This window comes from Vanessa tameamea, chromosome 16 (genome assembly GCF_037043105.1).
Source record: "Vanessa tameamea isolate UH-Manoa-2023 chromosome 16, ilVanTame1 primary haplotype, whole genome shotgun sequence".
Taxonomy (NCBI): domain Eukaryota; kingdom Metazoa; phylum Arthropoda; class Insecta; order Lepidoptera; family Nymphalidae; genus Vanessa; species Vanessa tameamea.
This window is the reverse complement of record NC_087324.1, coordinates 2,828,439-2,855,676: the sequence shown is the minus strand read 5'-3', so window position 1 is coordinate 2,855,676 and position 27,238 is coordinate 2,828,439. Positions and strand designations below refer to the sequence as shown.

General features: G+C 32.1%; 2 protein-coding genes across 6 annotated transcripts in view; both read right to left on the bottom strand.

The window, feature by feature from the left end:
• LOC113394003 (tyrosine-protein phosphatase Lar) overlaps positions 1-18,176 on the bottom strand; it is a 383,804-nt gene extending 365,628 nt beyond the window's left edge. For 3 of the 5 annotated variants that reach the window (XM_026631165.2, XM_026631166.2, XM_026631164.2), the window contains exon 1: positions 17,918-18,173. The gene's annotated coding sequence lies outside the window, so the exon portion shown is untranslated. Of the gene's footprint in view, positions 1-17,917 lie in introns of all 5 variants that reach the window. The other 2 variants (XM_026631162.2, XM_026631163.2) reach the window with 2 other exon arrangements.
• Positions 1-27,238, bottom strand: part of LOC113393943 (prolactin-releasing peptide receptor-like) — a 639,527-nt gene that overhangs the window by 332,865 nt on the left and 279,424 nt on the right. The window lies entirely within an intron of this gene.

Below are 27,238 nucleotides of genomic sequence, written 5' to 3'. Positions count from 1 at the left end.
TTATATAATTAATACTAGCTTTCGCCTGTGGTTGTGTGTGTGTGTGGTGTGTTTAATTATACAGTTTATAGTTAAAAACAATATCAATATACATATTTATTTACATAAAGTATTAAAATATTTTAACACTTCGTGTGTTATTAATAAAAAAAAATACTATTAAGAAAAGACCCAACGTATATATGTACGCATAGTCTACAATCTGCAATTTAAAATTGAAATGCAATCCGGGTACGGGATCAATAAACGTATTAACAGCTCGACAGGATCCTGCTAATGTTTTGCTGCTGTGATGTTAATTTCCGTGAAAACACAAAACACAAAGAACAAAATTTAAATAACCAATAACAATCAAATACTTTCAAGATTCCGCTTATAATTTATATATTATTATATATAACAGTAAGCGTTACATAATAATTTTATTAACAAACAACTGCTATAAAAAATGAACTAATTTAATTGGAATAGTACAACCTATTCAAAATAAGAATCTGGTATTTATACTTTTATTTTTCATGAATGATAAAAACGTAACGGACTAAGAATTAACTTTGAATCCAAAACAAAAACCAACTTATATTAATACTGAAGCATACACACCAATATCTTCAATGAGAGTAAATATTTCAGGCGCCGCTCAAAGCCAAACTTTGTTTTTTATCGCCCGTACGTACTACGCGTGTGCGAATCATCTTGTGTTTTAAAATATAACAGTTTTGTAATATTAGAACATGTTTTTTAATAAAACTAAGCTAGTTTATTCTTAAATTAATAGCTGTTAACGGAATTAAATTTAAGTTTTTTTTTTAGCGATTGTACTGAACATTCATACGAATAAACTTTCTCACGTATAATAAGTACAATTCCCTTCGTTACAAATCGGTACCAATTTCGCTTGAAATGAATAAAGCATAAGAGCCAATTCATTACTAACTCAGGCGATACGACAATAACCGTTTTATGAAACAAAATCTTCGGTCAAATAAATATAAACGATAGAATAACAAAAAGCTTTATATGGAGGTCAATAACTTCTGAAAACCTAACGAGAGCGAGAATAGACTGCGATATCTTTTAGTTGCCAACAAAGAATTCTAAAGGACATTGATACGAAGGAGGAACATTTGTACACGGACAAATGCTAACATATGTACAATACGATGTACGTGGGATGGTGACACATATATATATGCCATAAAAAAGTATCACCCTATAAGTATAAAGTATCATCAAGTATATATCAGGTACACTTTGTCAAAATTAAGCGGATTTTAAAGTATTATTTCTTTTAAAAAGAATTAAAGTTTAAATATAGAATTAAAAATCTAATAAAAGTAACCTACATATCATTTAAATTGTCTTTTAACTTCGTATAGTTTCGATTGCCAAGAGATGATAACTGAATTCTACTCTTAACGTTCCGCTGGTATCTTATTGCACGAGTTTCGGCCATTTTCGCCTAGATGGTTAAGTCTTACGTGCCTTTTTAATAATAATCATTATAAAATCATGTATAACCATGTATAATTGCTAATAATTATGTTACGAAACTTGAGGTTGAATTTTTATAACATTTTAAAGCCGCTAACAACCAATTAAAACGTAATAAGCCGTCCGTAACACAAAGAAAACATACAACCACGTTCATCAAAAACTGCACAACTAAATCATGTAAACAAATTCAAATTTATTAAATATTAACATATGATAGCTATAAATAAAACCGTTTCCATAAATATTCCCAGCACATGTAACCGTATTTAGTATTATATCCGAGCCATTAGGAGACGTCACAAACATCTATCTAGACGCTGGATCTAGCACATCTCAGTGATCTCAAAGTTGACCGAGAAAAGCTCAAACAAAGATAAGCGGTGTATTTATTCTCGTTTGATCTCGAAGCCGTCTCCAGCTATACAGGATAACGGAATTAATTTCGGCTTTACGATCATTTTTATACACGTGATCATCTCGTTCGAGATGTATCGTTTTTACGTCGACGTTTCACAACCGTAAAGAATAAGTAGTTAGATAGTTAAAGTAAGCAAACAAACGAAAATGCTTTGTAATACTACATTAATCTTACATATATATAGATTGCTTACAAAATATTTTAGCTTAAATAAAGATAAACTTTTAAATACACTGATCACCGTTACATTATTTACTAGTACGAAACAATTAAAATATTGTGAGACATTGTATGTTATGTTTCGTTATCATATTTAAGAGGTGTCTGAAGTCACTTAGACACATAAATAAAACTGTATTCAACACCTAGTAAAGTAATTTCACCGCAGACATTTGCATATTAAAGTTTAATAAAAAGTTTCCAAGCATATAGGTAGGTATGTTCGTCTGGATTTTTCGAATGTACTCCAGTCTAACAGCGCCTGGGGGAATAAAATGGCGCCCACATGAAATAGGGTTCGGGGTTCTGCAAATCGACGCTGTTGAAGGAAACCCTCGCACAAGTGTAGACACAAGTGATTTTAGCAGCGTCGAGTTTTCATTTACCAGTTCTTTTGACTATAACGCCGCCAAAATAATGACTTACTACTTCTTGTATTTTTACATGAACTTCGTAGTCGGTTTTGAGATATAGCTTGAACAATAGTGCAAGATCAGTGACTTAAAAATGTATCTGTTATGTTTATAAAGGAATTTTCATATTAACGGATGCATCAGACAACTTGTTTTAATTTGAATCATCGTTGTAAATTCAACGACAGCACTTGACGTTTGTTTTTAATTATGTCTTCTTATTTTCACAAAACATACAATGCCTAAGAACCGAAATGGAGCAGTTATTAAAATATGAGAATCTTAACCGATGATGTTGGGTTCAAACCTATGGGTTTGAAGCCAACACTTTTTAAAATTTTTCAAGTGTATAATTTCGTCCAATCTCGTCAACCAAGATCTGTCTTTCCGCGTTGCACGCTGGGCACGCCTCCAGCGTATACTGGGGGCTGTCCTGGTCCACGCCAAAGTGGTGTTACACTGTCGTCGCTTCGTGTCCGGTCTTACACATATATTCTCCAAAACATTCGTGACCGGTCCCCTGTGTAAGTCGGTCGATGAAACGAAGCCTTTGCCGTTCCTCGCAAAGACGGTCACGCGTCACTTGAGCTCTCCAGTGTTCCCGTCGCTTCAACACCACGATCGCACTCGGACGCGCTTTGTCCGTCCTAACGAAGTCTGCTGATACGACTCACGCATCAGAATGTCCAAAGGCGGAAAGCGCGCTAAGACTGTAGCCACAGCAAACATTGGACATCATGCGATATCCCCGCACTATGCGGATGACCATTCTCCGCTACGATCTTTGCTTTTTTTAGTGCTGCAACTGCGGACGCCCAACTGAATGTTAGAGTCACCAAGGCGGACGTGCGGAACGGGCGATTCTCTACTCCACCTCTACTAGTTAATGGAACCATAGCGATACTTTCTTATACGCGATACGAGACGCTTTACTCACTGTAACTATTTTATAAAGTTTTTAAATACGTTTATTTACGTGGAGACATAATAAATCGACTCGAAAACATTTTTTAACTCAATATAAGAGTTACCATTCTGTAAGGACTAAGTATAAGAAAAATATATTAACAAAAATTATAAATAAATCCATTGTTTCAGGTCCATTGTGTTCAGAAAACAAAGAAACCAATTACAGGATTTTTATTTGTTTACTGCGCACAATTAAGGAAGGATTTTAATGAGCTTTCAACGTCAGCTAATTTTGGTTTAGAAGATGAATTTATATCGCACATTTTAATTCCGGTTTTCCTATTAAACTATATAACGGGTAAATTTTACATTACACGCAATTTCTCGTTTTCTAATTCGACATTCTGAAATAGGTTTGTATAGTGTAGCCGTACGATCTCAATACAAACTTTATTAAGGAAGTTCATTAATCAAATCAAAATATATTTTATTCAAGTACGCAAGCAAGATTGCGAGCACATTGAAGTCGAAGTTAGCATCTATTCGGATTAAAGATTTTCAGTAGCTACTATTTTCAACAATAAAATTACATTTGTATGTTCATCAAATACATTTTATTTATCCTAAATTAAAATCAAACAAATAATTAGGAAGAATAACCACGTTTTTAAAGAATAAACAGAAGTCGTTTGTTATATAAACTTTTTTTAATCTCTGATAATCTGTAGTATGTAATAAGACACAGACATGTTTGATCTTCTAAGCATTTAAGATTTTCTCGTCAAAAACTAAACGTACTAAGTCTATGTCGTAACATCCTCGTCCATAAACATACATAAACTCAGGCTTAAATGATAAAGCTACATTAAGCTCCTATCACTATTATAATGTAATAATCTAAACTTAGACGTCCGGTATATTTAAAAATAATTTTAACTCTAAACAATATCATGTTGAGATGAAAATTAAACGAATGATAAACTATATATTATAATTTGCACGTAGTAAGTGAAGTTTTGTCAATAAATATAAAATTAAAAGAATACGTTATTCAATTAAAATATAAAGTCCATCTATCGTATCGATTTAATACGAAGTCACCAGTTTGAAAAGCAAATTCAATGGAAAAGAAACGGAGAACCGACAATAAACTCAACAATCACAGAGCACATATTATTTATTTACAATTAAATTGATATTTCGTGCATACAATCAGTACTGAATAAAAACTGCCTTGTTTTTTTTGATACTTTTACATACGCTTTTGCTTTATCGAGTATCGTTTTTATTTTGAAGACATACGAGCAAATTCGCTTTATGATGGTTACCTTCGTCTATACATACATACATACATATATTCTCAATACGGCATCAACTACAAAATCTAAGATGTTATGTTTCAAGTGTTAATCGGAATACAACTACTACTAAGATCGATCCCTCGACGGGAGTATTCGCCTGTAATATAACAGTTTAGATTCGAGCATTACATAAGTGGGCGAGAAGAACTGAGCTTTACAATACGTAAACTGTAATGTTACAATTTGTAACAGTACATCCGACAGAATGAAGAAACGAGAAATACTGGGCACAATCGCATGCTTTCTTTTATGTTTTTATTTTATTTTATTTTCGGGAAACATACAGCATAGTATACTACACAAACATTTGATACCAAAAAAGTGTTACATTAGCCAACAAAGTTTTCACTGTTGATTAAAAAAAAGTATTTAAAACTATAACAAAAAAAAAAGAAAAACCAACAAAACAAATAATATTAATGCCTAATAGTTTTTTTAAGGTTCTTAAGAACTTAAACAATATATATCCTCCTGACACCTAAAAATTTACTGAGTTCACTTGCAACAACGGCCGAATGTACTTTACATAGCAATAAACTGTTTTTGTTGCAAAGGCCGAGACCTTGTCAGTTAAATAAAACATAAACTAAGGGTTCTCCCGAGTTTTGTCTAAAACAAATGTTTCTTAACATTATTTGACAAAGACATTGAGCATACATTTGTTTAGATATTTTTTGTGTTTCATAAAGGACTTTAGGTCATTAAGGTATAAGCAGGTTAATTGTATAAATAAAACAAATTATTACATTTGTTCATATAATTTAATGTAACGTCACAAATTAAGTACCAAACATACATATATTTATTTATTTTTATCAATATAATAACAAATAGTTATAAGACTACCCAATCAACAATCAGTTTTTATTATTTTTCATGAGACTTTTAATTAAATTCCAATAATTTATTTTAACAAAACAACTTAAATATTTCTATCTAATTGAGATCTTTCTTTTCAAACAGGAACAATGTTATTCTAAGTATCTAATATATTATTAATAAAAAAATTAAATGAATTATGTCTTTAATTATATATTAATATATCTATTATCAAAACTTGATTCTGCATTGGTAAAATGGAGATCATTCGTTACAAATAGGAACAAAATTATGCCAATTGCCAACAATTGTAAAATAAAAAATTAAACCCAAATAAAAATTAAATCATGTCTGATTGAATATTCTGGAAAAATCCCGGTTTCTAACATTAATAAAAACAATATAATAATAAAGTTATAAGGAACTGTGAAAGTCCAGAAAACAATTGCAGTTTGGTGTCAAACATAAATGCATATTACAATTGACGCAAACTACCGTTTTTTTTGGTGCAAGAAGGATTTCGGCAGCGTTGTTGTTTTGATTGCATGTCAGGCAAATGATTAGCTGCATGAAGACGTTTAGCCATGGGAGGTAAGGGTTTCGTAAACTATCTGCCATGTTTTCGATACTCTTCTTCTTCTCCAGGTTCAGAATCATATGTCAAATCTGTGTATGTGTTTTTGAGTATCAAGAACTCAGAAAACTCCATTTTAAAATCTCGTAACTTAAATATTCTATGGATAGGTTTTCCTAATGCTCGATTATCCTGTTTGTATTTTATCCAAGAGTTTACAATTGTGAGATCTAGCATGTGGGAAATAAACCTCACCGTCCATTTGTTGGTACGAATTCGTGACGGACATACAGCCAACAACCTGTCTGCAAGGTCCACTCACCCCATGTTAGCGTTATATTGTTTGACGATTTCTGGCCGTGGAATCGAAATATACTGTTTCAGTTTTTTATCATACTTTTGAATCATATCTATGGTATCCGCGGCATGGACACTCGAAGCAAACAAAATTGGCTTGTTATCATACCATTTTGTTACAGCAACGGCTTTATCCTCTCGCACTAAGACATCATAACTACCTCGACCTTTGCGTGAAAGACATTTATCATTTTCGAGAGTATTTCTCAGGTATCCTGGAATTCCATTTTTCATGATTGTTCCTGCACCCATAAACCCCCTTGAATTGAGTTCCTCGATGAGTTTAAAAGTTGTCAAGTATCGGTCACAATAGATGATATGACCAGGCACCGAGATTTCAGTTAATTTTAAAACTACGTTCTCACACATAGAATGTTTAAATCCAGACTCTTCAAATGTCGTACTCCCTTGGTAAACCAAAATATCACATACCAATCCATTAGGGTTTGCGAGAACAAAAGCTTTTAATCCAGTTGGATGTGGTTTTCCCGGGAAATATTGTTTAATTGCACAAGTACCCGTAAAAGGAATAATTATTTCATCGATCGATATTTTTTGTTCTCGATTTTGTGCGCGACAACCTTGTATTATTCGATCTAAAATAGGTCGAACTTTCCAAAGTTTATCCCTCTGTTATACTTCAGTGGTGACATCGAGATCATATACTAGCTTCAATGAGTTCCGTAGCTGAAAGTATCTGTCACGAGACATGGCCTCAGTTATAATGGGAATAGCGTATTTACGATTCCAGTACATCCTTAAATGCGGGTAGTTGATGCATGACATTAGCAAAGTTATACCCACATAAGTTTTGAATTCCTTAATAGATAACCTAAGAGGCTTACCAGATTTTTCAATAATTGTCTGGTTAGACTTTTCTGCAATTCCTTTGTACAGTTCCTCATCCACGTATTCTTCCACATACTCGTGGATATTTGATTGATCCTGAATGGATGGTAAGTAAGAGGGAGAAGACAAACCTGGCAAATCAACGTCGAATTTAGCTCATTTCCACGAAGCACCATCTTGTGGCCTTCTCGAACCGTGACTGAGAGTACCACCACGTGTACGAACTCGACAACCAGCACGTCGTCTGCCCCGACCTCGGCGACCAGTAGTCCTGCCGAGGATACTAGAACCACTTCGACCTCTTGACAAATTGCTATCAACGCTGTCACAACTGTCGCTCATGTCTTCATCTGCCGATGAGCGGGATTCATTGATAAAAGCCTCAGCGAAATTTTCATCCTCACTCGAGTTTTCAAACTCGGAGTTATTTAACAATTCCGTGATATCGCTGGTTCGTAACGCTGAAAATAATATTACGTTACTTTTAGTATTAACGCCGAATGTGATATACATAAGATCAATTCCATATATTTAAAATATGAATAACGAACGAAGTGACTTTCTATAGGTTTAATTTATTTACGACGGTTTATTTAATATATTATTTTTTCTCCCCAAAAGCACGTCAATTCCAAAGAATATTTACTAATTAGAAATTCTGTAAAAAAATCATTAAAACAAGTGAATTTAATGAAAATATTTTAAGTTTTACTAACCTCGTCGATTGCGTGCCGTCAACTCCTGAGCACGTGTCGCAAGAATGGCCGCCATTAGGTATGATATTTCTATCGAACTCCAAGGACAAACTATCGCCATTGCTTAAATTTCATTGGCTACAAGCAATCACTTGGCCAATACTTTTTTAGCGGGTGAATACAAAATAATCGGGAATTAATGCTACATAAAGGACGGTCGTCCGATGTCGAAATAAGAAGTTCAAAATTATTCGGCGTTTAGAGTACGATTTATTTAGCACTTTGTAAAGTTGACACGCGAGGTGTCAGAAAGATATATATGTAGTTAGTATATATTTTTAAGAAATGGTCCAGAGAATTATTGTGTGATTGAGATTTATTGAGTGTTCAATCATTAAAATCTATACTTTGTTACAGTTTTGAAATAAATTGTGGCGCTAATATCATTTCGTTTATTTTTGTTTTACGTAAATAACATTATCTAAGCAACTGATTCGATACCAAGCGAATGCTCAAAATCGTATCTTAGATCTTTCAATTACAGGCGACTGCTGCCGGCGAGAGGCCCAAAAAGAGGTGATTCTTTGTCATGTGGTAAAATAAGCGGATATTGAGTGGCACCCCACAGAGACGAGTGAATGGTAGCCCCCAGAACGAATTTAACAGCAGATATAAGTTACCATTTTTCAGATTCAAGATTTATTTATCATAAAAAGCGAAAAGGTATTTAATCTACATAATATATATACATATAATATCACCAGCAAATTCGTACATTCGAGATATTAAATGTGTAAGTTTGTTTATTATAAGTTTATGATATCGTTTTAAGCTAAGCGCATAGAATTATTTCAGTATAACAGTGCATATAAACATTAAAGTTAGTCTTATGCTGTTGGTTTAAACTACGAGAACATTGTTATATAAAGGACTTAAGATGTTATTTGTTTTAAACACATCACAAATTATATAAATGTAAATTTAAGCTTGAAAACAAACTGAAACTAAGTGTATGTTTTTGGGTGCAAGTCAAAAATAGCCTTTATTTATATAATAATTATTATTAAATAACAAATTGAATTATGAAATTATTAGCATTAGCAGCCTGTAAATTACCCACTGCAGGGCTAAGGCGGAGGCCTTTGAGGAGAAGGTTTGGAACATATTCCACCACGCTGCTCCAATGCGGGTTGGTGGAATACACATGTGGCAGAATTTCGTTGAAATTAGACACATGCAGGTTTCCTCACGATGTTTTCCTTCACCGCCGAGCACGAGATGAATTATAAACACAAATTAAGCACATGAAATTTCAGTGGTGCCTGCCTGGGTTTGAACCCGAAATCATCGGTTAAGATGCACGCGTTCTAACCACTAGGCCATCGCGAATTTATTAATACATCAATAACTCCAAAAGTATAGTCGGTATATATGCAGTGAAATTCATTATATTTTTTTTTATAATGAACTACCGCCGTATTTACTAAATAAATCATTCAATAGGTATTTCATATAAACGTATAAATAGTTTAAATTTACTCTATTGAGAAAGAGAATATCGCTCAAATTTATATTGCAAATAAATCACTTCAACAGCAATAAATTCCCCACAGGCTCGTAACAATATTATTGATTTTTTTATTATTGTTTATATTTAATTTCAGTGGGTTTTTAATCTTATTTCTTACATTAAAAAAAAAACATATTTTCAAGAATACGAACGAGCGTATTAATATATTCAAACAGCCGAAAGATTGTACAAGGAACTCGCAACCTTGACAGCGTCATACAGACGAGATGAGTTACACTTGATGAGCTATTTAATATAATTGGTAACTACGGCGTACCTACATAATACGCTCAAGCATATAATAAAACTGTAACAAGGAAAATATTAATTCTTGGTGACATTATGAACGAAATAGATATAAAAACAAAAAAAATGTATTTGATACGATGAAATAATGTAACTAATAAAAATTATATAATATGATTTTATATATAGATGTATATATATAGTCTAGTCTAAATTGAGAACCACCTACGTATCAGTTATCGTATATATATCTTATAATCTAAATATGTACTATTTAATGAATATGTGTGTATATAAACTATATTGCCCTTTCTTCAAGATATAAGTCTATGATTGAATCTTTCCATTTAATGGAGTCATTCGAAAGTAAGCCTTGCTGTTTTATTAACGAAATACACATGAAAAAATTACACCGACCTCAAAAAAAGAAGGAGGTAATCAATTCACTTGTTTTTTATATTTATTACCTAATAACTCCAAAAAATTTTAATTTTTTTTGGAAAACTTCCCGTTTATTACCATTTAAATTTGAAACAAAATATTGATGTAAGTTATTTTTATTATATTTATCGATATTAAGTACACAGAATACAATATACTGCGTAAAAATAAGTAGAAATAAATGATAAAAGTTTTTGTTTTTCTTTTTGAAGAGAGGTCTATATTACTAGATTCAAGAAGTAATAACTTAAAATAAAACTCATCATCAATAATTTAGGTGTTTAAATAAATAGATCAGAAATATATTATGTATATCGTAGTTACCAATGTTACTTTTTTACTTACCTTTTGTTTATTTCAAATCCATTAATACACAGTTATGATTTGGCTCGGTTATTTACATAGCTGCTGCATGTAATATAACATAAAAGCTAAATAGTACTTTTACGCAATTCTATTATACTTACTTTGATTATTAGCAATTTAGATTTTGGTAGACTATTACCATATTATATATTTGTCAATCGTAGTCATTGAACTCTGTGAACATGCTCTGCGTAATATTATCTGAGAATTTTCATATATTTATGTACACCTGGGACTTAAAATTATTATTAATTCACGCGATGCTTCAACACAAATACGTATTGTCTTTGTATAAAAACACTTTTTTTTATTGACTCGTCAAACTCTTTTTATTTTACTTCTTGGTCTTGTAAATAAATAATTAATAATTTTATTGGCTATTAACAAATCAATCATACAGATATAAAAGCTTTCTTTTCAATTTCCTGGAATGTACTTGTCATAGAACTGAAATGGACCCTTCCCTCCTCCATTAATTAGTAGTTCCATGTACCTATAATATTTAGAATACCTAATATAATCATCAATCGCTAAGGGACTTCCGAGAAAATAGTACAATCATACTTATTGTTATTAATGCTTTTCTCTGTGGCTTTATTGTAACGTAAAAGTCGACCTTTGTGACAATTAGAGCGAAAGAGAGATTTTTCTTCAATTTAAAATATTAAATACCAACTTTTAGGTAAAGTATGAACATTCAATCAGACTACAGCCTTAGAAGATACTGCAAGTCAATCTACCGAATGTGATTTCTAATTGATCAATTGTAATTAAGTTGAAATTATTTAAAATTTCGATATCTTTAAATCAATGCATATACTACTATGCCTATCGCCGATCACACATATATAGTTTCAATAATGGGTATAATAGTAATAAGAATAACAAAAAGTTTATTTAAAACTTTAAGAAAAAAAAAGTCGTAATAATTATTTAAGCAGTTTTATAAAACGTATGTACACTAATTAAAATAAAACATAATTATAATCATCATCATCATCATCATCAGCCTATATTTTGATAATCATAAATCAATAATTTAATTTGATAATAAAATCATGCGTCAACATTTCTTGCATTTATTTGAATTTTTTAATACAATAATCCTTCAACCTGAGGTTTTTTTACCATAACAAAGTTCCAATTAAACTTCATTGTTACAGCTGTCAAAATAAAAAAAAAAAATAAGAACAGATGTCAGACTGAGTTTTGTGTTCTGTAGCCATGTTAATAGCAAAAAAAACACAGCAATATATTAAGATTACCTGCATGATAGATTATCACGCCGTTATTAAAACTAGTCACAACCCAAGTTTTATAAAATTATAAAGCAACTTTAAAAAAATGGAAGGTTATCAATTCGGTTGTATATTTTTAAAATGTTTGTTACTCTGTCTGTTGAGTCTGTCATTTATGAACTAATCTTGAAAAAATAATATGTTTGGGCAAACTTCCCGTTTGGTCCCATTTTATATCGGCTATTTATTTAAACATTCAATGAAATAACATAGAAAATCCTGAACAGTTAAACTGATCGCTTCGAACAAAAAGTTCTATGAAACAAAACTTAGATTAGGCACTGATTACACTATAAGGTGACATTTAAACACAAAATCTAAAATATGATCGCGTAATGCTTCTATTGTGTTGCACCAGCGAAGAGTGCCCCGCACAACGTACTTTAACCCAATTACTCGGGAGCTTATTAAGCTGGCTTCCGTTTATTATGTACATAGTTCCTCTGATGGGAATTTTGCAGCTTAGTTAAATTTAATAGTTTCTTGTTGCAATTAACTGACGGACCGGTTTGTTTATATAGCATAGGGGTGGACTTTTTATCTCTCGGGTACGATATATTGCTCTCTATGGAATTCAGTTTCCATCACTAGATCATATTATTGAACCATCAGTTTTATTAGACGACTACGTTTAATCAAAGTTAATATCATACTAGGATTATAAAGAAGTCTGAAAGTTTATGTATTTCCCAATTTACGTAAATAGTACGTAAGTATATGAGAACTTTTTAGTTCACCAAAACATCTTCTATCTTTTAAAATATCGAACAATAACCACTTATATGTTAAAAAAGGAAAACTTACAACATGCTAATTTGAAACGTTTTATATATAGGCTAGCCATAGAAGTAAATACAAATAAATAAATCCCGAAATTCAACGGACTTGATATGATTAGACGAAATCGAATTAATTATGGTTTCCTAAAAAACTAGGATTTTGAATGTCGGCTAAATTGTCATTTTGTAATAAAATTAAAGATATAAAAGTACTTAAGTGGAACAGCGTCTTTATAAATAAATATATGTATATATTAACCAAGTGTTTGTATTTGATGTTTATAATATATCAGAGTATTATAAATGTTAGATATTTATTACTGAACTAGAATTTTAATACAGAGAGGGGGAGGATGCTGCTTTTCGACCAAATACGATTGATTAACGAATGTTTCTATCTTATCCTTTAAAAAATAGCACGTAAAAGCCTTAGTTTGCGAAGTCGCAGCTAATCCATTATACATTTATTTTGGAAATTCGATGGCTTTTACCGTGAGTTGCAATTACGTATGTATTATATTTAAGCAAGATATTTTTTATCTATACTAATATTAGAAAGAGGAATAATTTGTTTGTATCTATGTAGGGGTGGGTAATAACTATCCGATTCTAAAAAAAACACTGTTAAAAAGTTACATTATTCCTGAGTGCTATAGGTTATAAAAAAAATATTATATCATTTTCTCTATTAATAAATGTAATTCAATGCTATGGAAACGTACGAAACCGAAGCGGACAGTAGTTAGTCATTAATGTAAAAAAATATAAGTCATTAATGTAAATGGTTAAATTTCTTTTACTTTACGATTTGTACTTCATTCATTCATCACGAGTATTTTAATATATTTTAATAATACTTGGGTACCCTTCAATTTACCATATTATTATACTTACTATATATGGACCCCAGAATTATAAGCAACAATAAATATATATAAATAATATTGTAAGCCGCAATAAATATCGATAAGAAATTAAGTGCTTGCCTGGGCTTGAACCCTCAATTATAGGTTAAGATGCACCCGTTTTAACCACTACGCCATATCGGCCCCAAGTAACGTTTAACGCGGGTGAAATTGCGCAAAAGCTAGTAATATTTAACGAGATTCGAGTTATAAAGATTTAACTGTATTTAAAATAATTTATTTACTTGTTTTTCTTATGTACATTTATCTAGCTATTATTTTAGACTAGTCACGCTAGCACGCAAGCGATCCCGTGATGCCCCCCGAAGAGTGGGTACCGCAGGTTTATTAGAGCGTATTCCGACTCATATATAAGATATTCTACCTTTAAACATCAATACTTACTATTGTTGTATTCCGGTTTAAAGGGTGAGCGACGCATAGACATAATAAGGGACATAATACCTTAGTTCTCAAGGTTGGCGGCGCATTGGCGACGAAAGGTATGGTTAACTTTTTTTACAGCGCCAATATCTTTGAGCGATGGTGACTTACATTTGCCTCTCGGCCAACCCATATTATTTGAGTTTTTTGTTTTATATGAGTTGGCGGATGGGCATAAGGATAGACTAACTGTGCCCCGTGGTTTAGCGCGCTGAAAATTTGGAGTATACAAGCGTCATATAGTTTATTATTAAGAATTCTAGCGTGTAGCATATGTACATAGATTATAACCGCAATTCTAACAAAAAAAAGATATTCAAATCAGAAAATAAAACGTTAACATAAAATATTACACGCTTACTCCATAATTTATACAAACAGATTTATTTACCATTTATTTGATAAGGAGAGAGGTGGAGAGAAATCCTATAAAACTGACGGCAAGAGTGTAGTGGAGGCATCACTTTATATTTCCGACCTCCGACACCGTTTCAATATTTCGTATGAAGTATTTTCTTCCACGTAAATAAAGTTTAATGCTTGGAAATGTCAAAGGTTGAATGTTGTTTCGAAGCAATCAGTAGTTGTACTATTAATAACCTTTACATAACTACATCAATAAAAACAATAACATATAACTGTATATTGTAAACTAGTATAGTTTCCACTCTTGACTTCCCCTGCGTGCGGTGGGGGGGGGGGTCGCGGTCGATATTAACCTGCGTTATATTCTTTAAAAAACACATGTCTGATTGCGTATTTCAAACGTGAAATCGCAACAAACTAACATTCGTATTTAATTATAAATTATTAGTTGAGATTCCAATGGTTCTTAGCAATGCAGTAAAAATAAACCTTAGATTTAAACATTAGATGCGATTTGCTAATAGCTATGCACTACAAACTCTACTTCATTAATACATATTTATATATAACTCACCTCTTTTCCGTTGAACTATTTGTGTATAAACGTGTTAATTTTACTTTCAAATCTCCGATAACATTCGCGAAACATTTCACGATAACATAATTAATATCATAGATTATTTAACACCTCGTCCAATGGTGTCATCTCAGTTCAAGGTCAATATCGTTTATTTATGTTGACTCCTTCTGCTATTCGAATCGGCTATAGTAATGTTTCATGTACGTAACATCTACTATGCGCTATCAGTACAATAACGGGTATATAATTGAGTAACTATATAATAGTGTGAGATCACTATCAACAACGACAAAAACAACAGAAAATATAAAGACAGATGATGTCTTGAATTGTCACCTAAATATTCAGTAAAAATATATTGTTTTCTTATGTTTGTATACGTATTCCAGGCAGGCGAAGCAGCAGGTTGAAGTCTATACTGATATTATAAATGCAAAGGTAACTCTGTCTGTATGTCTGTCTGTTGCATTTTCACAGCCAAGCCACTTAACCGAATTTGATTAAAATTTGGTATGAAGCAAGCTTGAACTCCTAATACTTGACGACTAACTCCTTAAACGCGAGCAAAGTCGCCGGCAACAACTATTAGTAAATAAATAAATAAAATTTCAACATGTTCACAATTTACTTTTCCGTTTGGAAGGGAATTGATTAAATGTTTATCGTGTGTGTGTTCTTTAATTTTAGTTCATCGATGGAACTAGTCTAGATCTAGAATATAGTCTCGAGAACTTTGAATACTAAAGAATAAAATTACGTTATTTTTATATAGACTTTTTAAACTTTATAATTTATAATGAGATCTATTCTGTTATTACGCATAAAAGATAACTGATTAAGAACGTGATCACTGCGACAGGCTTTGCTGGGAACGATCGTGGATTCAATCACCATTTGTGATGAAGTTAATACGAATAGATATTCATCGTAAACTTGGGTCAAACATATTATATTTGATATTTAAACACATACTCGAGACATAGATATTCTTAATGTGATGATATGATATTCTACATGTAATACTAAAAAAGCAGGTAACTGTATACTTGAGTGCTTAATACAATCCTTAAAGTAGCATTTCACTAGAATTAGTTAATCATTTCACTTCACACACACAAAGTTGTATTTACTAGGGAAATAAAAAATAAACTACAACAACAAACATTAGTCGGAATCAGTCAATTTTTTCATAACTACTTGAAGAATATTGAGAAACACTAACTCATTTAAATAATGGTAACTGTTAAATTGAAAGCATTTGGAAACAACTGTAATAACTTATAGGTATATGCTTCAAACGCAGTCTAGGCTAATAAATAGAATGTAACAAATAATATTTACATACTGTGGTATAATTTACAAGTTTTTATTTACATATATTTATTATTATGAGTGGGTGATATCTTTCAACTCAATTTAAGCCATTTTCATTCAACCGAACGAACCAAAACTTAGCAATATTAGTACTTTTGACAAAACAATCTAGAACAAAATTTGACATGTTTCAGTTCATGGTATAAATCATTTATTTCATTTTAATAGTGTTTTAATACACAACAACAAATATACTTGATTAGCTTTAATTTTTTAACTTATAATAAACAGTATTCTATGTGATTTCATATAAGAAAACTCAATACAGGATAGCTTGTTCAAATTATATTACTACATATTATTAACAATTATATTTTCTATCTATCTTCATTACATTTATTTACTTCAACTAATGTTTAAATCTATCATAGAAGTTATCTTTATGTTGGCTCAAGTATGTTGAGTAACAACATCAAGTTGATATGTAATGTCTATTTAAGACATGCCTAGAATACACTGACTTTAAACACGGTTTGGTTACCATAATTTTCTTATTAAAGTAGCATAGTTATTTAAACATTATTAGAATTTATTAGTAAAAACATAATAAAATTTAAAGACTGTCATATTGGTGATACATCAGGGAAGAATGCCATCTCTTATTTGAATAATCACCATATCCTGAATGGCTTCCATATTTGAAATTCAAAATTAAAACTAGGTAATCATAAATCACTGGCCACACATGGCACATGAATCATAGTATAAAGACATGATACACATGTGGCCAATCATAAACATACCAGTGTTCTATATTAGACTTCTTGTATAAATAAAAACTTATCATTGTTTGTTTTCATAGTTAAGTACTCATTTGGAAATACTGACAGCTGTTTCATTAAACAATTGTGACTTGCTATGCATTACTTATGTGAGAATCCAACCAAAACATTAGTGTGTTTTATAATTGTTCAATTCCCATTTATTAATAGTAATTTATTAAAACATATCATTATGTTATATTGTAATATATATAGAAGGAATAATCAAATATTTCATTTGAATTAAAAAAAATAGCTTATTTTACTTTATCTGAAAATCATAAGATGGAATTTTAATTCTTTTAAAATCGAAATGACAAAAATTATAATAGAAAATACGATAAGTGTTTTCATCCAACATACTAATAACAAACAATTAAATTTCAAGGGTATCCCAACAAGAGGTCGTGTTTTGTTTTTAAGTTTAAAATACGTTGAGATCTTGTGCTTTTTTGCAATAGCGACATCAATAATATGCAAAAAGTTATCATCTGTCTGATAACCTACGAGAAAAGGGTCAATCGGTCTAAGACTAATATCTCTGCTTTACTCGTTGTATTCACAAAATATGGATATCCAAAAGTCAGAGCGTAATCTAAGCGTACCAACCTAATCCCTAACCCATAAACTTTTCAGTCATTCCTTAAACATATAAAGAAACATACAAAATACATACCCTTATAAGTCCAATGAAGATATGAAGTTGCTTTTGAGTCCAGTTACGTAAAACATTATCACAAAAAATACACACAATTCACAGGTTCCACTTGCACATAATATTGTATAAATTTTAATAAATCCTCACCCGCGCAAACGAAAATCAGTTTTTTATTGACATAAACACAAACTGAGCGTCCGCCATATGCAGGTACGTTCCGCACATACGAGATTGCAAAGTATTCACTGATTGTTGAAAACGTTTACTCGGCTCAAAGTGACTTCGTTTGAAAGCTGTCATTTCTATGAAAACGAATCTAAAATATTTTTGAATGCAATGTGATGAAGTATTTAATTAGTTATTTTTCGATACAAAATTGTCTAAGTATATGAAATCAATGACATTCGTAATTAATTTTACGTAGAAATTATAAACTTTTTTAGTTGGATAGAAGTGAAGTTCACGAAAATGTATTCCGAACGTTCCCCGATTCGCAGCTCACTTCATAATATTGTATCAACTTCAGAGCGCTTGATTCCCGACGAGCTTTGATTTCGATTTACGGAAGAGTATAGATATATGAGTGAAAGGGACAGACTGAAATATATTTTTTATGTCAACGTCCTCTGTGAAGATACTGCATTAACTAGGCTATCATTTTATTAAGCTGTGGCTTTTTCATATCGCTCTTCATGTAACCGCAAACAAATTAATTTATAAACTAATTAATTATAATTGATTGCAATATTTATAATATCATTTTAAAGTTTATTACATTTATCATTTACCGCTAAAATTTTTTTATTATACATATAACTAATTTTATTTTTTTACGCCGTCTGTAAATTATATACAAATAGAGCACTTATTTCTTTTTAAAATTTTATGAAACCAAAAATAAACGCTCTTTTTAAAAATCTACGTTAATCTGGAACTCCGCTCTTGACCTCTTAATTCACTCGTAACGTACGAGTAGGTTTTATTTAACTCGAGAGTAATGAATAAACATGACATTTTTCCAATACGATTATTTTAATTTACAATATTTTTTTTTCTTAATATTTTATTTTATTTTATTTTTATTAGGACAACCAACAGTAGATACAATATCACATCCAAAATAAAAATAAAAAATTACATTTCAAAATTATCAAGGCAAAAGTTCTACTATTTACAGGTAGTCTCATCATGCATTATCATATTACACAATGTAATTATTGAAAATATGAATTAAACATAAGCATAATAATTAAAAATAAGAAATACAATACATTTTTTAAACTATTATATAATAAATAATAATTAATAAGATAAACCATATGATTAGAATTGAGCACAAATAAAATTCTTTATTTTTCGATCGAATGGAGGTCGACTATCGTGACATATGTCTAAATCTTTTACTTTAGTACTGATGGTGATGTATAACAATGATAATCTCGATATGATGGAATTCCTACCTAGTTGCGTTTTATATAATCTGGTATAAAATAAATGGCTCATATTACGGGAATTAATGTGAGGGACGTTTAAATAGAATTTTGATAAAAGTTCCGAACAGTCAATATTATTATTAAATAAATTAAATAAAAATTTCATTGACAATATTTTTCGTCTATTCTCCAGACTTTGTATATTGAACAGATTGCATCTTTCATTATAAGACTTAGAATTTATCCTAAATCTATATGATAGTTGACGAAGAAGTTTTTTTGTATATTCTCGACTTTATTAATGTGCAATTTTTAACACGGTGACCAAATTAAGCAACAATATTCTAATCTGCTACGCACGAAATCATTAAAGAGACTTAAAACAGTTTCACTCCTTTTCAAGTCTTTGGAGCACCTTAGAACAAAGCCTAGTGATTTGTTTGCTATATCAAGAGCTTTATCTATATGCGGTTTGAAATTCAATTTATTATCCAATATGATGCCTAAGTCACGAATCCTGTCAACTTCCTTTAATTCTATATTTTTTATATAATATTTGGATGGTATAATTTTCTTTTTACGAGTAAATTTTATGTGATAATATTTGTCAATATTCAAGATCATTTTATTATTATCACACCATTCAATTAATTTGCATAGATTTTCCTGTAATAAAACAATATCAGAAAATTGTTTTATTACTCTAGTTAATTTTAGATCATCAGCGTACAAACTCACGTGACAATTCTTAAATATTGGTACAATATCATTAATAAATATATTGAAAAACAATGGCCCTAAATTCGATCGTTGTGGGACTCCCGAGAAAGCAACGAATGGTTTAGAGTGGTGTCCATGGATTACCACTCTTGAGATTATACCCATTAAGTAAGTTTTGCACCACTCCAGCAGTCGATCTGAACTACCATATGATTTCAACTTATTTAAAAGAATGCAGTGATTAACCGTATCGAAGGCCTTTGAGAAATCCGTATATATGGCATCCATTTGAAGGCCACTATCAATACATTCAGAAATATTAGAAACATGAAGCGACAGATTGGTCAAAGTAGAGTGTTTATTTATAAATCCATGCTGATTATCATTTATATAATTTGTGACGTGATTATATATATAAAGTATAATATAAAGTATTGATATCTGAGTCTACGACCTTCCTACTATCGATTTAATATTCTTACATTGTTTTTGTTCAGAAATGTCCATATTGATAATTTTATTTTTATTTTTAAAATTTGTCACGGCCTCGATAGGAGAAATTTGTGGAAAAGATAAGGGATATAAAGTTACTTACTAACAAACACACACATCAATTGCCTTTTTATATTTCGATACAACATTTCGAGCTTTCGGGACATACCTAATTAATTTATACGATAACGGGAATCCGATATTAATTAGTCCAATAAATATATATTTTAGTAATATGTGGGTCATTTTGATTAGACTAGGTAGTAATATCTAGTAGTAGATATATTATTATTTATTAGTAACAATATAATAGATTTTCCGTGATGATTGTATACAACCGTAGCCTGGTGTAGCAATTTTAGAGTCTTGATTAAAGTTCAAATTTCTAAAGGTTTTCTTTTGTTTAATTTTTTCAAAGGGTGCCACTATATATCACAAGAAATATATGCTTTATATTTCCGCTACGTACATAATCTCCATATTGGAAATAAAAATAAAAATATTATATAAGTATTTTTCTGAATATAACGTTAATGATTATTTTTCTCTTCGTCTTTTTTCGTTAAAAACTCATCATACAAGCTTCTTATAAGGTTGTCTTTGAGTGGTTTTCCTCGAAACCATAGCACGTTTGATTGCGCGTAGCTCTTGAAGTGCATTAGTTAGGATGAATCCCTGCGTTCTCATATTGTGCTTATAGTGCCCTCGGGAAATATGCCCAAGTATCACCCTAACTTACACTGGTTCCGTATCGAAAAACGTGTCGTTTTAAATAACAATAAGAGTAGGCGAGGGGTATATTTGTTTATTATCTTCTAAGCTAGAGTATGGGAAACTATTTAATCATGACCCTAAAGTTGTGTCTCACTGTAGCTGGTTTTCATCTAACATATGTAAGTTTCCTTACGATGTTTTCCGTCAACGCCGAGCACGAGTCGAATTAAAAAGAAAAATAAAGCGCTCGAACCCACAATTCCTAAGATTTGTTCTAACCGCTGGGCCATCTCGGCTCATACTCTCAACTTCCATTAAAGGTACAAAATTGATCATGCATGAGTGAAACGGTTAAATAATACTATCATCTATTGTTTTAGAAAGCTACAAATATTTCAATCCAGTAAGCAACGTGGTAAATAGATACCAATATTACAATCCAATCAAACATTTTGTCCCGAGCCGTCCCCTTTTTGACGAGGTGACCTTTTACCTCTTTCATGTAAGATGTTACAGAAGTTGTTGTAAATGTTACAGAACTTGTATCTGAGGTATTATTTTATTACATTTTGAATTTGTAGCCATTCGTTGCTTGATATTTGATGTATCGCGTATGTACACTCACGTAATATTCCAAACTATCGGTAATTCTAAAAATATATAGATACCTACTAATAATAAAAAGAAATATATATCTATATAGGTAAATTTTGTTATTTTCGTTTTCTACCTAACTTTTTATTACATTAATTTATAGTTTCAGGGTTTAAATAGGGTAATTAGTAACGCGTGGGTAGGATAATATATAAAAGTATGTTTCTATGTTGCATATTTTGTGAGATATAGCTTAATATGCTAACGTAGCCGTAACGAAAATTGTCGGTCCAGGTACAGGCACGAACGCTGATATGTCTATATACATATATATAAAAAGGGGCAAATTACACCACCTATAGTTCTCTTTTGTTTATACACTGTTGATTATAGATCAGTTACCGAATGTTTAATTTATGTAATGCAATATCCTACCCACGCGAAGCCGGGACTGGTATATTGCGTAGGATCTATCGGAGGTGACTTTTTTCCGAAGCTATTGATTATTTAATTTATAATGTGCCAGGGTACACATGGACAATAACACCTAAAATCGTTGATTAGCGTTATATTGACGCGAGGAATGCATGCAATTTCGAGCAAAGCCAATGAGTAAAAGTGAATTATTAATATTAGGTGAATATATTTTTCAGCGTGCTATGGAAAGGGCTATGCTCGGATTCTCTCTGAGGGATCGCATCAGAAATTAGGTGATCCGTCAGAGAACCAAAGTCATCGACATAGCCCACCGGATAAATAAGCTAAAGTGGCAGTGGGCCGGCCAAATTTGTCGTAGAACCGATAACCGTTGGGGAAAACGTGTTCTAGAGTGGAGACCGCGTCTCGGCAAACGTAGTGTAGGATGTCCTCAGGCACGGTGGAGTGACGATTTGCGCAAGACGGCTGACAGCAACGGGATGCGTTTTGCCGAAGAAAGATCACAGTGGCGTGCATTTGGCCTGTCCTATGTCCAGCTGTGGACGAATGTGGGTTGATGATGATGATGATGATGATGATGATGATATTTTTCGTCGTTCTTTAAATCAAATTACATTTAATTTTTAAACATTTTTAAAGCGGTAAAAACAACGAACCCAATAAAAAACTTTCAAAATTCAATAGCCTATTAAATATATATAAAAGTATAGATAGGGTTGCCGTTAAAGTTTTCAGAGTTTATCGTTGTTTAAAAGTCGATCAAGTGGCAGCGCACTGCTTCAGATTTAAAAGTTATAAATGGAAAAACTGGAAATTGTAACGTAAATTTTAAATAGAGTTTATAGTTGTTAAATTTATTTCAAATGTTTTAGGACAAAGATTTAGAACTGAAAATACAAAATATTTTATAAAAATATTTTACTTGGTGGTAGAGGTTTGTGCAAGCCACTCTGGGTAGATACCACCCACTAGTCATATATTCTGTAAGTATTCAATATTGTTGTGTTCCGGTTTAAAGGGTGAGTGTAAATACAAGCACAAGGGACATAACATCTTAGTTCCCAAGGTTAGTCGCGCATTGGCGATGTAAGGAATGGTTAATATTTCTTACAGCTAGACAATGGTCTATGGACGGTGATGACTACCTACCATTAGGTGGCCCAGTTGCTCGTCCGCCATCAATACAATGACAAAACGTCCGTTGCCCTTTTTTTGATTATATATTGATTTGATAGTTCAATGAAGTAACTAGATATTATTTGTATATATATATTAATGACTAAATTAATATTTAATAATTACTTTTATTAATACAGGTTTAAGGCTTTGTAATACAGCCGTCGATTACGCTCTGACGATACTTACGCTAAGTACGTCATACGTTAAGTTTACTTTTTCAGCATTAAGTCGCTGTAGGTACCCCTAAGCTAAGATTTAATGATACATAATACACAGGATAGAAAGGCTTTATTTATGACTGCAAAAACGTCAAATAAATTAAATTATCTTTACCATCACATACGGTCGTGTCTATGTGAATGTGTAGGACGCGATTGTCCCCGAGCGATGCACACTTCCTCATAATTGCATTTGAAGCCCTCTTCGACAATATTGCCTGCACTCATAGTTGAGTTGCAAACCTACATACATCTAGAACAATACCTACTATACAGCGAGGAGTGTAATTTTCGTTTTAGTTATTATGTAATGTCAATTTCGTCATCGTGATCTAAATACTTAAGTTGGCCTGACCGATTTTTCGTTAAAGAAACCCAACAACTTTATATTGCCCTGACCTGGGGTTTGAAGCCAGGACCTCTGGACCTGCGGCCTTACATATTATAAAGCGATTATTGTCGGAACTCATTATTGATACTGTAGAATATATTGGTATATGAAACATTTAAACAAAAATCTGAATTTTTTTGGACAAAGTTTAAAGTGTACATTTTAATAGAAAAAATAATAATGTTCTCTATAATATCAAAAGTTCACTGTCGAAGTAAATGAACGCACGGCCATAGAATTTGTAAAATATATATATGTGACTATATTAAAAAAAGAACACTTTAATCATGACTAGAAGTAAGAAGAAAACGTTTACTAGACATTAAATGACGTATGACATAAATTTAATTAGTTTCTTGTCTAGGCAGCAGATATAATATTAATATATCAAAAATAAAATAGTACGTCAAGGTCTAACGCTTTTGCGACATAATTATTAAAATTTATTAATATTTAAACTACCATTTTAAAAATGTTATTAAACAATGGTAGGTATTGTTTGTTAATTTTTAAAGTAAAATTACCAACTACGATGTAATGACATCGTCATACAATTAATTATGAGCATGCAGACACGTCTTGGGTAGGGGAACTACGTTTACCCTCAATTCCGAGATAAATATGCATGCACAGATAGAAGCCATAAACACAAGTCATATTAATTTATATCATTATGTTGAATAAAATAAAATAATTGAATCTTATAAATGTATTTTTTTTGTAACCGTATAAGATATTCTGTACATCAAAAAACCTTATCTTTTTCTTTATTTTGTTATCTTGCCATGGTTGAGTCTCGTTTTTTGGTCCAAACGACTATGTCCTCTACATATTAATATAGTGAACATAGTAATCTGGGCTTAGTTACCTATTCAACAGCCTAGCTTCATCACTAAGAGGCGCAGTTCAATCAGCAATCGAGCATTTCGTTAACGATGCTCGACAGCGAGAGGTCTCCGCCCATAGACGCCGCCAAGGAGTGCCTCTGGGGCCCACTTGGGGGCACGCGGCACACTCACTCAGGGTGTGATGCGCCGTGTCGACTGGCGCACCACACTCGTGGCAGGAGGGTGACACCTCCCGCCGCGCTATCCCGTGCAGGTAATTACCGAAGCATCCGTGCCCGGTAAGAACCTGTGTCATCCTGAAGGTGAGTGTGCCCTTCTTCCTCTCGACCCAGCGACTCAAGTGGGGACGGATCGCCTCCACTGTCGCCAGGCCCACCGTGAGTGACCCCAGATCCTCCTGCCATCGGGCGATCAGGGCTTGCTGGGCTAGAGTACCCTCTGATGCCTCTCACCGCTATGACCCTCTGCGGCTTCCGCAGCAGGGCCCGATTGTCAGCGGTGAGGGCGTCGACCCAGATCGCGGCACCGTAGAGCGCCATCGACCTCACTACACCAGAATAGAGACGCCGGCATAGCGATCCCGGCCCCCCTCATTCGATAGGAGGCGGCCGAGAGCGGCGGCGGCGTTGATGAGCCTCGAGCCGAGATGGACAAAATCAATCAGCGGCCTAAATGACATTCAGCCAACACTCGTAATACATATTTCGTTCGTAAAATAGGATTTTGCTTTTGACTCTCATTGCCCTTTTGGCTTTTGTGGATGGTGGCATCAGTTTCTTCGAATGTCAACTTTAACACCTTTTGTGCGTGCCAGAAATGAAACCTTCTTATACGTTCTTAAGATGGCTGTTCCATAAGGATTTTAGCTCCTTTTCTATCTAGTCTAATCAACGATCTTCCTATGTTACGGTATTCATTTTGATAAAAGGAGACAAATTCGATACACAGCTGTTGCTAAATGCTAAAAAATAAAATGCTAAATTTTATTTTAGCTGATATGAAAAGTTAAATTTTTGACTAATATATAACCGTTATTTCAGTATTTTTAGAAATCACTTTAGTCTCGATACTGCAATGGAATCCTCATTTATAGTCCCTGATAGAAAAACTCAACGACGCAATATACGCTTTTAGAAAAAAAACTAATTTATGTAAGATGTTATGTTGAAGTGTATTAAAGGTAACAGCGATGAAAGGTTGTTTTAACACCAAGTTTCCGATTTTAGAAACTCAATACATCATTCCCGGAGTATTTCTTTCTATATTTGGATTCCGTCGATATTTTTGACTTGGTCTATTAATAAATTTAAATATCATGTTACAACCACTGTTAAAATATAAGGTTTATTTTACTTGATAAATAACAATAATATAGATGACATAAAATCTTGGACTAATAATTCGTTGATTTCCATTAAGGATGAATAATCGTTTAACTGTATTTCATTATACATAGCTTTGTAAATTGTTGAAAATTGATATCTACTGAATTTTTCATCGTATAATTTTGGTAGATTCTATATTCCGAACCAATAGTAGCTTCACATTTAATTGAGTACTGTAATATTACTATTAAAAAGTGCGTTATAAGAGCTTACCAAATTTCTGAGAGCTTGACTTGATTGGGAATATTGTTGTCGCTCTGGACTGTGGATGTTCGATTATTTTTATCCTTAGATGAATTACTTTTTTTATGTATACATTTCAACGTTAATGAGCTTTCCTCATTAAATGTTTTTATTAAATGTTCTGTGTAAAGCTAGCAGGCTGGGAAAGATTATAAGGTTCTAAAGTTTTTGCTCCTTCTAGCTTTTCTGGCTTTTTATTAATGACACGCCACTTGCTGTAAGTCCTGGGACACTTTTTCCAGACTGTACTGGCTGGTCTACAGTTGGTAGACGTATTTAGAGTTCTTGTGGAATTTCGTTAATCCGCCTGTGGAAGGTGGTCTCTAAAATAAGATTGTTTCGAAGCATCTTAGACTATTGCGTGAACGTCAGAATTATTTTGCTCCTCGTCGAACCTGGTTTCCATATCTGAACGGATTTACAACCTAGGCAAGGTTCTTAGCGTGAAACAATGCAAATATTTTGTGTTCATTTGTTTTTTGTAAAGCATTTTAGCTATATGGACGTCCTCGTGGTAGTCTGTATGAAATTATAGACTTTGCTTACGTGTATCAAAACTATCTTTATTATCCTTTTATGTATCAAAATAATTATTATAATTCGTCAGCCATTTTACACTGTTTGCGACGTTGTTTTATTTATAGAATTTAGGATACTTTTATAAGTTACTACATACCGCCTACA